The sequence below is a fragment of the Pelodiscus sinensis genome, chromosome 27, assembly GCF_052426305.1.
Source record: "Pelodiscus sinensis isolate ZL-2025 chromosome 27, ASM5242630v1, whole genome shotgun sequence".
Lineage (NCBI taxonomy): Eukaryota > Metazoa > Chordata > Testudines > Trionychidae > Pelodiscus > Pelodiscus sinensis.
This window is the reverse complement of record NC_143078.1, coordinates 16,488,245-16,505,529: the sequence shown is the minus strand read 5'-3', so window position 1 is coordinate 16,505,529 and position 17,285 is coordinate 16,488,245. Positions and strand designations below refer to the sequence as shown.

General features: G+C 52.4%; 1 protein-coding gene across 1 annotated transcript in view; it reads right to left on the bottom strand.

Moving 5' to 3' along the window:
- The window catches only part of PSRC1 (proline and serine rich coiled-coil 1), a 57,207-nt gene extending 53,131 nt beyond the window's left edge, over positions 1 to 4,076 (bottom strand). Inside the window, exon 1 of the mRNA XM_075910448.2 lies at positions 3,874 to 4,076. The gene's annotated coding sequence lies outside the window, so the exon portion shown is untranslated. The remainder of the gene's footprint in view (positions 1 to 3,873) is intronic.
- Positions 4,077 to 17,285: the final 13,209 nt, after the last annotated feature.

Here is a 17,285-nt window from a genome sequence, read left to right as displayed (position 1 = left end):
GCAAAAAAGCCCCGATCGCGAAAATGGCGATCGGGGCTTTTTTGCGGAAAAGCGCGTCTAGATTGGCACGGATGCTTTTCTGCAAAAAGTGCTTTTCCGGAAAAGCGTCCGTGCCAATCTAGATGCTCTGGTCCGAAAATGCTTTTAACGGAAAACTTTTCCGTTAAAAGCATTTCCGGAAAATCATGCCAGTCTAGACACAGCCCTTGTGTCCCGGCTCACTGCATGTTTGTTCCATTCCAGCCAAATCCCTGAACCCAGGCAAATTATTTTTGAAAAAAACTCACTTTTCTGCAATTTCTTTCTCAACAAAATGGAGCATGTTTTGTACCATGTGCCAGACATGCAGAAGGTACCCAATTAACAGCACTGAATTTGGGCAAATTACTCCAGCATCACACGAGAGGAGGAGTCATTCCATAAAGTCCCAAATTGAAATTCTCCTGCAATTCAGGAGCAGTGGCTACTGCATGAATAATGCAACAAGATTTTGAAATTGTAAAATACGCTTTGCAAAATTGCACTTTCCATCTGATGACATCAAAACAGCTAACTAAAACCAATGAATTGATACAAACTCCGGTGAGGCAGGCAAGTATTATTATTCTCCCTTTTTTCAGCTGGAGAAACTGAGGCACAGGATAATTATGTTCCTTAACCAGTGTTTGTTTTTTAAAATCAATGGAAAAACTCCCCTTGAGACCAAGCCTGAAATGAGGGTCCAATGTCACACTGGCTCTCTGTGACAGGAAAACCATTGCCAGCAGAGAGGAGCACAGCCACTGGCTGCACTGGGGTGGGGAGATCACTTGAAACTCCAGCTTCCCCCAGTACAGGAACTCGACAGGGAGGCTGCACCTGACCCTGACAGGCTGTGTCTACATTGGTGCGATCTTGCGCAAGAGTGGCCGCTTTTGTGCAAAACTACTCTCCCTTTCCAGGTGCCCTGGACCCTGCCTGAACCCACAGCAGCCCCACGTGGCCTTGGGAGGCAGGGAGGGAAGGGGCGAGGACAGCACAGTTCCAGCTTTGGGTAGGCTGTGCCTTGTTTTGCCTTAGAGACCAGACACTCAAGAAATATTGTGAAATTCAGAAAACTGGACTGTGGACTGCCTGATTGCTGCCGTGACCCCCCGACTTTTTTCACACTCTCAGGTGGTCACTGCTCTGAGACCCTCCGAACTCTGGTCATGCAGGCAGCCTGGAGGCCACCAGAGGGCAACAGCACCCCTCACATCGCTAGCACCCAGTGCTGGGTCCGACAGCTCCACGCGCTGAGCCAGCTAGTTGCTTTATTGAGTGGCAGTGAAGTGCAATATTTCTCTTTGCTCAGTGATGCTTGTGCAATCAGGGTCTCTCTCATACATTGCAGTAGCCTCCAAATTGCTCTGTAACGATGTGAAAATCACCATGTAATTACCTCTTATTGGCTTAAGCTGTTACAGCGTCTTATAGAAAAAGTAATTATTTTTCTGTGCGCTTCCAGTTGCAGATGATCACCAGAAAGCAAGTGCAGTGCAGCCGTGGCGCGCTCTGCTACACCAGTGCCTTTCTCTGAGCAGGACCCAGTGCCCTGGGTCACAGTGCACAGCTCCAGGAAAAGAACCCTGGGCCCTCCCCCTGCAGACAGCAGGCTGGGAAGCAAACAGGAGGATCCACAGGCCAGTGGAGAGCAGTTCGGCCCAAGAGCCTCCGCCCTGGCAATCCCTGCACTGCACCCAGGCCGTGTCTATGCCACGGTATTGCCCCATGCGCACGGCCAGCACTGATGGGGGGGGTTCTCCTGTCCCATCGCCCTCGTTAACCCACCCCTCCGAAAGGCAGGGTGAGCGCGTTTCCCAGAAGGGATGGGCCAATCCTCCCCGCTCCCCAGGCAGAGCTGGTGCCATCGTTCGCCTCAAGCCTGCCTGAGCCATGCCTGGTGGTACTGCCACTCCTCCCCGGCACATTCCTCCACCCTCTCGTGCCACGACACTGGGCGCTTGTCCCCTCTCCTCTTGCTCTTGGCCAGCGAGGCCAGAACCGACGGGACAAACGCCCACTGTTGCCCAAGTGCCGGGACTGCCTGGCTAAGAGGGCCGGCGAGAGCAGCCGCCGTCTATCACTGACCTAGTGCTGGCGACACAGGGACGGAGGGGTGGTTCACATGCACGCCCTGAGCGACCAGGTTAAACCAACCAGCTTCCCTTGGACCTGGCGAGGCGGCCGGTGACACTGAGGGAAAGTGGGGTGTCTGGCGAGACGTGCTGCCAGACGTAGTGAGAGGGACGAGCGCCCAGCCCTTGGACTTGACAGCGCGGGGTGAGAGTCTCCATTCTCCCTGGCTCTGTTCACCTTAGGGCTGGACCCAGAAAGAGCCTGTGCGTGGCAGTGACTCACAGCTGGGCCCTGACGGTTCCTTCGGGGACCTAAGTCACAAATTCAGCTCTGAGTGCCCCGCTCGGTCCCTGCCTGGCAGGCATCTGCTTTCCATCCACAGCATTGCCTGCACGGCTGCCTCAGGCCAGCACCAAACTCAGCTCTCAGCTAGCAGCACTGGCAAGCCAGGCCGAGCCGCCATCTCGTCGACCTGGAAGCAAGGTTCAGCAGATTGGCATGAAACCAAGCGTCCCTGTTGCCCACAGATTAGAGCAGGCAGTTTGCACGTCCAAGACCAAGCTTCAAACCCCTCTGCCTGATCTGGGCCATGAACCCAGGTCACTTACATCCCAGGCAAGGGCCCCAACCCCGGGGCTCTCCCTGTGCCTTGCGGAGGGTGTTCCCCTTTCCTGGTGCAGGGCCTACCCCCGACACCCGCATGCTCAGGAGAAGTGCCAGGTGCATGGGGCACAGACTTGTTCACTCTCGCTGGCCCAGGGACGTCTCCCTGCTGCAGCCTGGCTTCAGGAGATGGGCTGGGGCCGTGAGTCCCATTGTATCCCCTGGACTTCAGTCCCCTGGCTCCCTTTAGGTGCAGGCCTTCGGCCACCCTCCCTCTAGACTGGCTCAGGCAGCGTCCCACTCTGGTACCAATGAGCAGGGAGGCTGGGCGCCTGGCTTGGGGCAGGGCTTCTACAGGGCACTGCACACAGGCACTTGGCTGCATTTTGCTGGGACTCTGCATGGGCTCAAGGATCTGCCCTTGCACCTGGGCTTGAATAAAGATATGAATTGGTTAACTCGCTACAAAGCCAAATTCCCCTGCCTTTGCCATTTGCATTTTCACAGCAAAAGCTATGAATGGGACACATCCAGCCCGTTGAATTAGCTTCATCAACACAGGTCCTACAACTGATGGGTAATTGCTTGTGCTGTTATATGTGTAACCCCCCTTTTCCTCCCCGGGTTACTGGGGAGCAGGTCACACTCACAGGTGTGCCTGGGCGCCTGATGCTTTAACCCAAAAGAGGTCCTGAGCACCCCAGTGGTGATGGTGTTTAGTTGGGGAAAGTCCCATCCACCCCCTTGCTGTAATGAATGTACAATGGCGGTGCCTCCACCTGGCTGGCCTGGTACACTCACTGGTGTGCCTTGAGAGCCTCCAGGAACATACCCATTCCAACATAAAACTGGATCTAATTCCAGAACAACTACAAATCATAGACATCCCCTAGAATACTTGAAAATAACCCATCTTTACTTACCGTAAATAAACAGGGACTAACCGATTAGCAATGAACAGCATTAACAAAACACACAACCATAACTGAAGCTTATACAGTGAACATTTGTACAACAGTGACCCCACCCCAGAGTGTGCGCATCCCTGGACTCGCAGCCCCAGACACTTGCTTGCGTGGGCGCGCTGATGCTGCAGCTGTAGTGGAGATCGGGTCCAGGCTAGACAGCAGCTCTGTCCCCGGCAGCACTTTCCCAACAAGGTTCAAGACTTACCGCCTCGTGCTGTGCCTATCGGAAGCAGCCGGCTAGATCCCAGTTCCAAAGGCATCTAGTCCCGGTCTGTAGCTGCATCCAACAGCCCCTCCACTGGATCAGTGTCCTTGGCAGCAGCCTGGCTCCCCCTTGGTTGCAAACTCCAAGGCACAGTCCCAGACTGCAAGCACATGGAGAGAGGCAGACCTCTCCCCCACAAGAGCCCTTCCTTCCTGTTTGTCCCAAGGGCTCATGGGAATTGTAGTCTGGATTGCAGCATAAAACAGAGGCCCCTTTAGTAAGGGGACCACACGTGTATCTTGGATGCTGTTATGTCCACTCCACCGCATCGGAAGAAGTGGGGTTGACCCATGAAAGCTCGTGGTCCTAAACCGTTCTTAGGCTCCACGGTGCCACAGGACTACTCATAGTTTTCATAGCATGGGGGTGGGGTTCTGTGACCACCTGACTGTGGAGACTCTCAGGCTTTATTTTAACAAAAAAAGTCAGTTTCCAACCCTGGAGCTTTTGGAGGGAAGCTTGCGAACGGGAGCCTCTCCCTGGCGGGCAAGTTGCTGTGTGTGGACACAGAGCTGGGGCAGACCCTTGCTGGTCTTACAAAGTCAATGGCACTTTTGCCATTGGCTTCAATGGGGCCCTGATCTTGCCCGGAACGGAGAGCTATTGAGTATATACCCTCATGCTCATCTACAGTCCAGCCACCAGCGTCTGCCTAATGCGGCAGACAAGTATTCCAAGTGGCAAATCTTCCCTTTCGTTCACCGATTCCTTCAATTACAGGCATCATGCTGGTTTCCATCTGACCCAGCAGTGCAGAACGACGGGGGTGTAAAGAGCATAGCAGCCTTTGTGCACAGGCAATGGCCATCTGTCATGGATTCATTTCCAATATATTTGCTCGGGGAGTTTCAATGGACTTAGCCTGGGGGATACAATCATACACGGTGGTTTAGACTCCCTGTAACAAACCCTGTGGCCAACTCCAGAGGATGTGGTGAAGGCCAGGACTTTAGCAGGGTTAAAAAAAGAGTTCTTAGCCAGGATGGGTAGGAATGGTGTCTCTAGCCTCTGTTAGTCTGGAGATGGGCGACAGAGGAGGGATCACGTGAGGATTCTCTGTTGTGATCCCTCCCTCTGGGGCACTGACATTGGCCACTGTCGGCCGACAGGATACTGAGCTGGATGGACCTTTGGTCTGACGCAGTCTGGCTGTTCTTATGCTCTTTCCACACATCTACCCTAGTGACACCATCATAGGCCCTAACCACATCAGCTATACCAGTGGTCTCCAACCTTTTTACACCCAAGATCACTTTTTAAGTCTCAGACCAGGTGAAGATCTACCACCCCCTGACCCTTCCTTGAAGCCCCACCCTCTCTATTCTCCTGTCCATCACTTGCTATCTCCAGCCCTTATACACTCTGTTAAACAGTTTATTTTTAAATTATGCAATATATAAAATTAAAATCATGTTTATAGTTATGAAATCATAGAATCATAGAATCATAGAATAATAGGACTGGAAGGGACCTCGAGAGGTCATCGAGTCCAGCCCCCCGCCCTCAAGGCAGGACCAAGCTCCGTCTACACCATCCCTGACAGATGTCTATCTAACCTGTTCTTAAATATCTCCAGAGAGGGAGATTCCACCACCTCCCTTGGCAATTTATTCCAATATTTGACCACCCTGACAGTTAGGAATTTTTTCCTAATGTCCAATCTAAACCTCCCCTGCTGCACTTTAAGCCCATTACTCCTTGTCCTGTCCTCAGAAACCAAGAGGAACAAATTTTCTCCTTCCTCCTTGTGACACCCTTTTAGATATTTGAAAACCGCTATCATGTTTCCCTTAATCTTCTTTTTTCCAAACTAAACAAGCCCAGTTCATGAAGCCTGGCTTCATAGGTCATGTTCTCTAAACCTTTAATCATTCTTGTCGCTCTTCTCTGTACCCTTTCCAATTTCTCCACATCTTTCTTGAAATGTGGCGCCCAGAACTGGACACAGTACTCCAGCTGAGGCCTAACTAGTGCAGAGTAGAGCGGCAGAATGACTTCACGAGTTTTGCTTACAACACACCTGTTGATACAACCTAGAATCATATTTGCTTTTTTTGCAACAGCATCACACTGTTGACTCATATTCAACTTGTGGTCCACTATGACCCCTAGATCCCTTTCCGCCATGCTCCTTCCTAGACAGTCGCTTCCCATCTTGTATGTATGGAACTGATTGTTCCTTCCTAAGTGGAGCACTTTGCATTTCTCTTTATTAAACCTCATTCTGTTTACCTCTGACCATTTCTCTAACTTGCTAAGGTCATTTTGAATTATGTCCCTATCCTCCAAAGAAGTTGCAACCCCACCCAGTTTGGTATCATCTGCAAACTTAATAAGCGTACTCTCTATCCCAATATCTACATCATTGATGAAGATATTGAACAGTACGGGTCCCAAAACAGACCCTTGAGGAATTCCACTTGTTATCCCTTTCCAGCAGGATTTAGAATGGTCTATTTTTAATTCATGCTATTTAAATGTCAAATGAAGCATTTACAATTATACATTTTGTTCTCTGCTATTTTGTAAATCTACAATCAAGTATTGATAATTATATATTTTTTCTTCCAATAACAAAGTCTCAGTGTGACACCTGTGACTGAACAGTATCTGCCAGTGTCTTAAAGTCTGGGTTGTAGTCTGAGATTGCTAGTCGTATACAGTCCATCAGATGGGCATCTGTGATCCTGCGCTCAGCCTGGGAAGCTTGCTCCAGCACAGCTGGAGCTAGACGCAGCCTCCCTGGGCTGAGCGCAGGGCAGCCGGGCTGGAGGGAAGAGAAGTAGCTGCCCGGCCAGCTGGCCATGGCGCTCAGCCAGGGTGCACCAAGCTCCACGTGGGCAGGAGCAGAGGAGAAGCCGCCGATCAGCTGGAGCGCGGGGCAGCCTCTTTCAGCTGAAAGCCACAGTCAGCTGGCTGGGGTGTTTCAGCCCTCCCGACCTCCCAGCTCCCACCATTCCTCGCAGCTACTCACCTGTGTTGTTGCTTGGTGAGTAGCAGCTCCTCAAATGAGGAAATCTAATGTAAATGTACTGCGCAGGCGCGCAGTTCAGAGAGGGCTCAAGAGCTACTCTTAGAGCCCCTGAGATCTACCGGTAGATCGCGATCTACTGGTTGGTGACCACGGAGCTATACCATCAAAGGCTTGTTCACTTGCACACCTAGTAATGTGATATGTGCCAGCAATGCCCCTCTGCCAAGTACATTGGCCAAACCAGATGGTCTCTATGCAACAGAATAAATGGACCCAAATCAGATATTAAGAATGGCAGCATACAAACCCAGTGGGAGAATATTTTAACTTCCCTGGGAACAGACTTCTAGACTTGAAAGTTGCCATCCTCAAGCAAATAAAACCTTCTAAAACAGACCGCAAGGTGAAACCGCTGAGCTTGGAATTCATATGCAAATTTGACACCGTCAAAATGGGTCTGAATAGGGACTGGGAATGGCTCTCTCATTATAATAAGTAATTGTCCACTTTAGGTATTCTTATTCACATCCACCCTGATTGAATTAGGTTTGATGTAACACTCCCATCTTGGCGAGGAGTCCTCTGGCACCTTATAGACTAACTGAAGTGAAGGAGCATTCTTCTGCTACTCTGTGCTGAACAGACCTCAGCTGGAGGACTGGGTCCAGGTCAGGGTGCCATATTTCAGGATGATTAAAGGTCTAGAAAACCAATGAGGGAAGACTGAGAGAACTGGTCTTGTTTAGTTTGGAAAAGAGAAGTCTGAGGGGACGTGAGAGCGGTTTTCAAGTATCTAAAAGGGTCAGGCCATTTGCAGTCCTGTGTCCAATTCTGGGCCACCCCATTACAGAAAGGGTGTGAACACATTGGAGAGGGTCTAGCGGAGGGCGACCAGAATTATTTGGGAGCTGGAGCACATGACACATGAGGAGAGGCTGAGGGACTTGGGTTTATTTAATCTACAGAAGAGAAGAGTGAGGGGGGATTTGCAGCCTTCAACTACCTGAAGGGGCACTCCAAAAAGGATGGAGAGATGAGTCTTGCCCACATGCTCAGGGTTTAGCTGATCGCCATATTTGGGGTCGGGAAGGAATTTTCCTCCAGGGTAGATTGGCAGAGGCCCTGGAGGTTTTTCGCCTTCCTCTGTAGCATGGGGTACAGGTCACAGCTGGAGGATTCTCTGCATCTTGGGGCCTTCAAAGTATTTGAAGGCTTCAGTATCTGAGATTGAGGTGAGAGGATTATTCTAGGAGGGGTGTGTGAGATTCTGTGGCCTGCACTGTGCAGGGGGTCAGACTAGATGATCATAATGGTCCATTCTGACCTTAAAGTCTATGAGTCTATGGGTACGTCTACACTACAGCGCTAATTCGAACTAACTTAGTTCGAATTAGTTAATTCGAACTAAGCTAATTCGAACTAACACATCTAGAACTAAAAACTAGTTCGAATTAGCGTTTTGCTAATTTGAACTAGCGCGTCCACATTAAGTGGACCCTGAAGCGGGGTTAAGGCTGGCCGGAAGCAGTGCCGGCAGGGCATCAGATGAGGACTTAGAGCATGGAGATGCTGTCTCAGGCTAGCCGAGGGCTGCGCTTAAAGGGTCCCAACCCCCACCCCGGACAGACAATTCTCAGGGGTGCCCCGCTTGCAAAGCAGTCCTGGCTTGAACTGCCCTGAGTACCCACACTGGGCACATCACAGCACTCGGCCATCAGACCGGCTACACTTGCTGCAGGCTGCCATCTGGGGAGAGGGGGCAATTGGGGGGGGCTGCAGGAGAGCTTCCACCCCCAGAAGCCCGCAGAGCCAGCCCAGTCCTCCCCATCGGGGGCTCGTGCCCCATTCCTCCCTCACTTCCTTCCACTTACCCTTCCCTAGCCCCTCTTCTTGATATACAAAATAAAGATAACGTGTCTTACAAAATGGAATCTGTCTTTATTGAACAAAACTGGGGGAGACTGGGAAAAGGAGGTGGGAGAGGGGAAAAGAGAGGCTGGGAGAGGGGAGGGCAACTAAAATGATCAGGGGTTGGGAACAGGTCCCATATGAAGAGAGGCTAAAGAGACTGGGACTTTTCAGCTTAGAAAAGAGGAGACGGAGGGGGGACAGGATAGAGGTCTCTAAAAGCAGGAGTTGGGTGGAGACGGTGCATACAGAAAAGTTCTTCATTAGTTCCCATAAAGAAGGACTAGAGGACACCAAAGGAAAGGAATGGGTAGCAGGCTTGAAACTAGTAACAGAAAGTTGTTCTTCACAAAGCAAAGAGTCAACCTGTGGAACTCCTTTCTGCAGGAGGCTGTGAAGGCTAGAACTGGAACAGAGTTTAAAGGGAAGTGAGATCAAGTCATGGAGGTTGGGTCCATGGAGTGGTATTAGCCAAGGAGTAGGAGTGGTGTCCCTGCCCAAGGTTTGTGGAAGGCTGGAGACGGATGGCACAAGACAAATGGCTTGGTCACTGTCTTCGGTCCATTCCCTCCAGGGTCCCTAGGGTTGGCCGCTGTCGGCAGACAGGCTACTGGGCTAGATGGACCTTTGGTCTGACCCAGGACGGCCATTGTAAGCTCAGGGCTCAGGGTCGGGGGTCTCAGTGAACCCCCTTGATTTTCATGCACACCTGCTCCTGGGTGGCCAGGCTGGCAGCTCTCCTGCCCTAGCCGGCCACTTTCCTGTGCCTAGTGCGGAGATCGTGGACGAGGTCCACGATGTCTGCACTAGCCCAGGTGGGTGCCCGCCTCTTGCGGTCCCGGGCAAGCTCCCGGGAGCCGCCAGCCTGGTCTCAGGAAGAGGGGAAGGGCTGGGGGGCATTGGGTGAGTGGCTCGATCCGTGCCAGGTGCAGGGTCTGCTGGCTGGGTGCTGGCAGGCTTGCACCTGGCACGGGCACCGTAGCCAGCCCGTGCCCCTTTAAGGGGTCCGGGGCCGGGAGGGGGGCATAGAGTTTCCCTGGTGTTGGTCAGAGTGGCCACCAGGGAAACCTGGGGAGGGCTAGCCTCCCACTAGTTCAAATTAAGGGGCTACACAGCCCTTAATTCGAACTAGCTAGTTCGAACTAGGCTTAATCCTTGTGGAATGAGGTTTACCTAGTTCGAACTAAGCACTCCGCTAGTTCGAATTAAATTCGAACTAACGGAGCGCTAGTGTAGCGCCTATGAAAGTTAGTTCGAACTAACTTTGTAGTGTAGACAGACCCTATGAGAGAGGCTGTTCTCAGTGGTGGCAGAATGAAGAGCGATGGTTTGAAGTTGCAGCGGGGGAGGTCCAGGTTGGATATTAGGAAAAACTATTTCCCTGGAGGGTGGGGAAGCGCTGGGATGGGTTCCCTAGGGAGGGGGTGGAATCTTCATCTTTAGAGGTGGTTAAGTCCCGGCTTGACAAAGACTTGGCTGGGATGATCGAGTTGGGGTTGGTCCTGCCTTGGGCAGGAAGTTGAACTAGTTACCTCCTAGGGTCTCTTCCAATCCTAGGATTCTAAGGCTGGCAGGATGAGGGGGAAGGGGATGTCTGGGCGCTGCTGGCAGGCCATAGGGAGGGGAAAGGCTATCTGGACTGGGCTGGCAGGATGGGGGGAGTGGACATCTGGGATGGTCAGGCCAGACATGGGGAGAGGAGGAGATATCTGGGCTGGGCTGGGCTGGGCTGGCAGAACAGGGCAGGGGAAGGGGCTATCTGGGCTAGGGCAGGATGGAGATGGGAAGGGGCTATCTCAAGTGGGCCAGCAGGAGATGGGGCAATGGTCCCTCTAATCTTTTCCATCCTAGTTTGGAATACATTTTATGTGCATCATAAAACAAACCTAGCAGTGGGCTCTCTGCTAATTAGCTGGGCAGCATTTGACTCTCTCCTCCCCCTCCCTGCATCCCATCAGTGTGGCCCAGATATCCCCTCCCTCTCCCTGCGTCCCATCAGTCCAGCCCAGATATCCCCTCCCCCTCCCTGCGTCCCATCAGTCCAGCCCAGATATCCCCTCCCCCTCCCTGCATCCCATCAGTCCAGCCCAGATATCCCCTCCCCCTCCCTGCATCCCATCAGTCCAGCCCAGATATCCCCTTCCCCCTCCCTGCGTCCCATCAGTCCAGCCCAGATATCCCCTCCCCCTCCCTGCGTCCCATCAGTCCAGCCCAGATATCCCCTCCCCCTCCCTGCATCCCATCAGTCCAGCCCAGATATCCCCTCCCCCTCCCTGCATCCCATCAGTCCAGCCCAGATATCCCCTCCCCCTGCCTGCATCCCATCAGTCCAGCCCAGATATCCCCTCCCTCTCCCTGCATCCTATCAGTCCAGCCCAGATATCCCCTCCCCCTCCCTGCGTCCCATCAGTCCAGCCCAGATATCCCCTCCCCCTCCCTGCATCCCATCAGTCCAGCCCAGATATCCCCTCCCCCTCCCTGCATCCCATCAGTCCAGCCCAGATATCCCCTCCCCCTCCCTGCATCCCATCAGTCCAGCCCAGATATCCCCTCCCCCTCCCTGCGTCCTGTCAGTGCAGCCCAAATATCCCCTCCCCCTCCCTGCGTCCCATCAGTCCAGCCCAGATATCCCCTCCCCCTCCCTGCATCCCATCAGTCCAGCCCAGATATCCCCTCCCCCTCCCTGCATCCCATCAGTCCAGCCCAGATATCCCCTCCCCCTCCCTGCATCCCATCAGTGTGGCCCAGATATCCCCTCCCCCTCCCTGCATCCCATCAGTCCAGCCCAGATATCCCCTCCCCCTCCCTGCATCCCATCAGTCCAGCCCAGATATCCCCTCCCCCTCCCTGCATCCCATCAGTCCAGCCCAGATATCCCCTCCCTGCATCCCATCAGTGTGGCCCAGATATCCCCTCCCCCTCCCTGCATCCCATCAGTCCAGCCCAGATATCCCCTCCCCCTCCCTGCATCCCATCAGTCCAGCCCAGATATCCCCTCCCCCTCCCTGCATCCCATCAGTCCAGCCCAGATATCCCCTCCCCCTCCCTGCGTCCTGTCAGTGCAGCCCAAATATCCCCTCCCCCTCCCTGCGTCCCATCAGTCCAGCCCAGATATCCCCTCCCCCTCCCTGCATCCCATCAGTCCAGCCCAGATATCCCCTCCCCCTCCCTGCGTCCCGTCAGTCCAGCCCAGATATCCCCTCCCCCTCCCTGCATCCCATCAGTCCAGCCCAGATATCCCCTCCCCCTGCCTGCATCCCGTCAGTCCAGCCCAGATATCCCCCCCCCCTCCCTGCGTCCCATCAGTCCAGCCCAGATATCCCCTCCCCCTCCCTGCATCCCATCAGTCCAGCCCAGATATCCCCTCCCTGTGCCTAGATCTGTGGGGTCCATAAGCGGTCTGGGCCCTGCAGGGCAGACAGGCTGGGGGGTCTCTGGGACTCTGACTCTCTCCTGTGGGAGCTGTTCCGCTTTGCATGTTGAATTGACTAGTCACTGGGCAGTAGGGGCAGGGAGAAGGGCTCTGACCCCATAAGGAGGGCATCCCCTGGGTGGGGAGAGACCTGTGTTCCAGGCCCTGACTCACACCAGGGAGAATGGGGATTGAGGTCTGACCCCGTGTCCGGGGGAGGCGTCTGAGCGGGAGGCTCTCAGGTGCAGGGAGCTGTCACCACCTCCTTCAGTCTTTGTGTTGGCAAATTGGCCAGCTGGCTGCTTTACTGTACTTTGATTTGTTATAGAATATCCTCAAGAGACCAATTCACCAGCATCAGCCACTTATGGCTAGACGCCAGTAAAAGGATAGTGCAGAAAAAAGGCAACATGATACCGATTTCCATGGGGCCTGTCTTGCTGCCTTGTTGAATCCACCTTACAAGGAAGGCTTGCTTCCAAAGTAGCCCGTTTCAGCTAGGAGTATTTAGAGGGTGATTTTAAAGGTAACAAAACTCTTTACACCTCACTAAAATCCAACACACACACCCCGTTTGTCCCAGTACTAGCATTTATATCCTGGTCCTGGTCTGTGAAGGACCCTCCCCAGTTGGTACTAAACACTGATGTATTTTGTCTTTGACACATTCCTCGTGTTCAGTCTCACAAGGTGTCCCGGGGTACTCAGCACAAGTGAACAGGTCAGTAGAAAGACATTGTGATGCTAGGAAGGGAGATAGAATGCTGCAGAGATATCGTGAGCTTAATGCATGTGCACATAGGAAGGACATGAATCTTACATGTTGCTGAGAGTCATGCTGATGAGAGTCACCATCATGCTGGAAGGGCAGAACAAGTGGGATTCCACTGGGGTCTGTTTGGGGACCAGTTCTGTTCAATATCTTCATCAACGATTTAGATATTGGCATAGAGAGGATGCATATTAAGTTTGCAGATAATACCAAGATTTGGAGGGGTTTCAATGGCTTTGGAGGAGAGAGTCATAATTCACAATGACAAGGACAAACTGGGTACGTGAACTGCCTCGTGAAACCAGGTTTACCTGTGCCGATCAAGAAAGGCTTCTTTGTCGACGCGGCGCGTCCAGACTGCCCCGATCTGCCGACAAACAGCTGATCGGCAGAGCGGGGCAGCCATTTACATTTAAATGAAGCCGCGATTATTTTAATCGCGGCTTCATTTCCCTCTGCCGATCTGTCTAATCTACATGCCTCCGTCGACGGAGGCATGTAGTTTAGACGTACCCACTAGGTCTGAGGTCAATAAGATGAAGTTTAATAAGGACAAATGCAAAGTGCTCCACTTAGGAAGGAACAATCCGTTTCTCACACATACAGAATGGGAAGCAACAGGAAGGAGTCCTGTAGAAAAGGATCTAGGGGTCATAGTGGCCCACAAGCTAAATATGAATCAACAGTGTGACACTATTCCAAAAAAAGCAAATGTGATTCTGGGCTGCATTAACAGGTGTGTTGTGAGCAAGACATGAGAAGTCATTCTTCTGCGCTGCTCTGCGCTGATTAGGGGTACTAGTTCAAGAAAGATGTGGAGAAATTGGAGAAGGTCCAGAGAAAAGCAACAAAAATGATGAAAGGTCTAGAGAACATGAGCTATGAGGGAAGACTGAAATAACTGGGCTTGTTTAGTTTGGAAAGGAGAAGATTGAGAAGGGACATGACAGCGGTTTTCAGGTATCTCAAAGGGTGTCACAGGGAGATGGGGGAAAATTGTTCTCCTTGGCCTCTAAGGATAGGACAAGAAGCAAAGGGTTTAAATTGCAGCGAGGGAGGTTTAGGTTGGACGTTAGGAAAAACTTCCTGCCTGTCAAGGTGGTGAAACACTGGAAGAAGTTGCCCAGGGAGGTTGTGGAATCTCCATCACTGGGGATATTTAAGAGCAGGTTGGACAGACACCTGCCAGGTGTCTAGACGGTATTTGGTCCTGCCACGGGGGCAGGGGACTGGACTTGATGACCCCTCGAGGTCCCTTCCAGTTCCAGGGTTCTATGATTCTATGGGAGAGAGAGAGAGAGACTAGTCCAGCATTTATTGATCAGCACTTTGTGAGAAAGGACTTGGGTGTGAAGCCAGCTGGAACTGCTCCCATTGACTGTACAGATCCCCTGGCTTGGGGCTGTGACTCCGCCATGCAGGCGGCTGCGTAAAGCTGGGATTGTAGCAATGAGCCCCTCCCCTGTATGGATCTAGCCCTCCTAGCTCTGCGCCTCTGCTCGCCTCTGGGAAAGGGCTGGATTTGGGGCCTTCCTTTCTGATGGGCAATTCCAGGAGGGAGGTCACTTCCCGTCCCCTGTCCCTGCAGTGGGGGCTCACCAGGGATACTGATTCTCTCTTCCACCCACGGGTCGCCTACGCAGACGGTTCTCTCTCCAGAGCTGTGGCCGTCTCTTGCTGTGTGGGTGCCTCGTGCCTAGCACAGCGGGGCCTGATCCCAGTGGGTCCTCTGGCTGTGGCTGTAACTAAAATACTAGTAATAACAAGCAGCTGGAGAACAGCTTTGCTGGAGATCGACTGACCACACACAAGTCCTGTGGGGCTCCCAAAATGCTCGCCCCACTGCCTCTGAGGTCTCTGAACCTTCCATCCTGAAGGATTCTCTCTCAAGATTTCCAAACACTACACAGGGATCGTGTCGCCCTGCAGCTGCCTCTGGGGTGGAGCATGGCAGATGTTCAGCTGCCCAAACGAATACCAACCTTTGGAGACAAGCCGCGGAGAACCCGGATTGCATGTGTCCCGCTGCGGTGGCGGAGGGAACTGAGGGAGGAGGAATGTGAGCATGGTTTGGACGGGTGCTTGCACGCGTGTGAGGCAGGAAGCACAAGAGAGCCCTGATTTCAGCACAACATAACAGCTCCTGAAAGCAGGCTCCCCGGCAAAACAACCCCAACCACCCTGACAGCATGGAGCCAGAGAGCCAGAGCGCCAGCAATTCAATCACCAGTCTTGCTTTCCTCAGGGCCCCATTGCTACTTGGAAGTGTCCCATCTATGCATTAGCCCAGCTCAGTTGTGCAGCGCTTGCTAAGAGCTAATGTGATCCCCAGATAAATTGCTTGGCTGCTGGAGCAAACGATCTGGCCCCGTGCAGAAGAATGACGCTGTGATCGACATTCCTCCTTCGCTGCTGCCTGAAGGGTCAGGTTCCAGCCTCGGGGAGAGCTGTGCCCATTTCTCCACACCTTGCCCGTCTCTGAGCGGGTGCCTCTCTTCTGGGGCCTGTGCCCGAGGGGGGCGCCTGCCAAAATCTGCAGAGGAATAACCTGTCCCCTGCATCTTGGGTGCACACGCCTGGAACGGAAGTGACAGTGACAGAAGAATCAGATGCTGCGTGGAACATCCTGGCCAGGTCTCAGGAGTGCCCATGTGCCAGTTCTCTCCTCTTCCGTGTTCTGTACACGTGCGCTACGTCTACACAGCTTCCTTCTTCCGCAAGAGCCTATGCAAATGAAGTGTGAATTAGCATATTGCCACGCTTCATTTGCATAATTAATTAGGAGCCTTTTTGCGCAAGAGCCATTCTTCTTGCCCAAGGAGGAATGGCTCTTGTGCAAAAACCTCTTGAACAAAAACGGCTCCTAATTAATTATGCAAATGAAGCGTGGCAATATGCTAATCCATGCTTCATTTGCATAGGCTTTTGCGGAAGAAGAAAGCTGTGTAGACGTAGCTTTAGCTTCAATCTCTTGCCCAAATGGAGTAGCCTTGCTGTTCAGCTGAGTGGGGGGGGAGTAAGGGGGCTCCCCCCAGATGGAGATGGGGCACTCCATGGGAAGCCCTCTGCCTTCCTGTAGCTAAAAGGGGGCTATTTTCACCATTTTTGAAGTCTGACACAAGTTTCTCAGGTATAGAGACCTGCAGACGCTGCCTCTCGCGCTCAGAGCCACATGGACGGTCTTGTCCGCACGGGACTCTGCTTTGGCTGAACCTGTGGGGAGAATTTGAATCCACAGAATTTAACCCACGGCAGCCTCACTATGAAGATATTCTGCTTCTGGATCAGAGTGGCTGAGTCTGCTTTTGTTTAAGTCAATTGCAAATAGGGTGAAGCGAAGCCAACCGAATCCCCTCTGAAACTGGAAGCGGGGTATGAACAAGTTTAACGGCGTCAGTTTCACAACTGATTTGTATGAAGCTGGTGCAGAGTTCCCATGTGCACACGTGTGGTGAGCTCTTGGCTGCAGTGACTGTCCTTGTGACAGATGTGTGCACAGCCCCTTGCACAATGGGGCCCGATCCTGAGTGGGCCCTGTGGATGCTCCCTGGGAATAGGAATAAGAGTCCAGTGCCAGATGTGAAGGGTCCCATTGCCTGCTACACATCCAGCCTGTGTTGGCTCAAATATCTATGGAGGATCAGTCCCTTTTGTTGTGCCCTGGGGGCAACTCCAGCACTGATTGTGTGTCTGTCCCGCAAGAGCAGGGAACTCACATTTATTTCCCTGAAAAAGTTCTCCGGAGCCCAATATTGGTTTTCTCTCTCTGGTTTGTGTTTCTCCTGGGGGTTGCCTTATGAATGCTTTGTCCCTGGCCAGGAAATAAGTGGCATCGCAGCCCTTGAGCACGAAGTGCTGGGGATGTATCTGTAGATTTGATTTTAACACATTGCCAGGAACTGGTTGAGAATTTGGAAGTGGAAGGCAGCTTGGGTGAAAGTGACCATAAAATGACAGAGTTCCTGATTCTAAGCAATGGTAGAAGGGAGAACAGCAAAATAAAGACAATGGATTTCAAGAAGTCGAAGCTGTGAAGTAGGTCCCATGGGAAGCAAGACTAAAAGGGAAACAAATGAAAAGAGGTGGCAGTGTTTCAAAGGGACATTATTAAGGGCACAAGAGCAAACTATTCCATGGCATAGAAAAGACAGGCAGTCTGGCAAGAGACCACCTTAACCAGAAAATCCGGAATGATCTAAAAATCAAAAAGGAACCCCATAAAACTAGGTCAAAGTACCAAGGATGAATATAAGCAAATAACACAAGTATATAGGGGCGAAATTAGA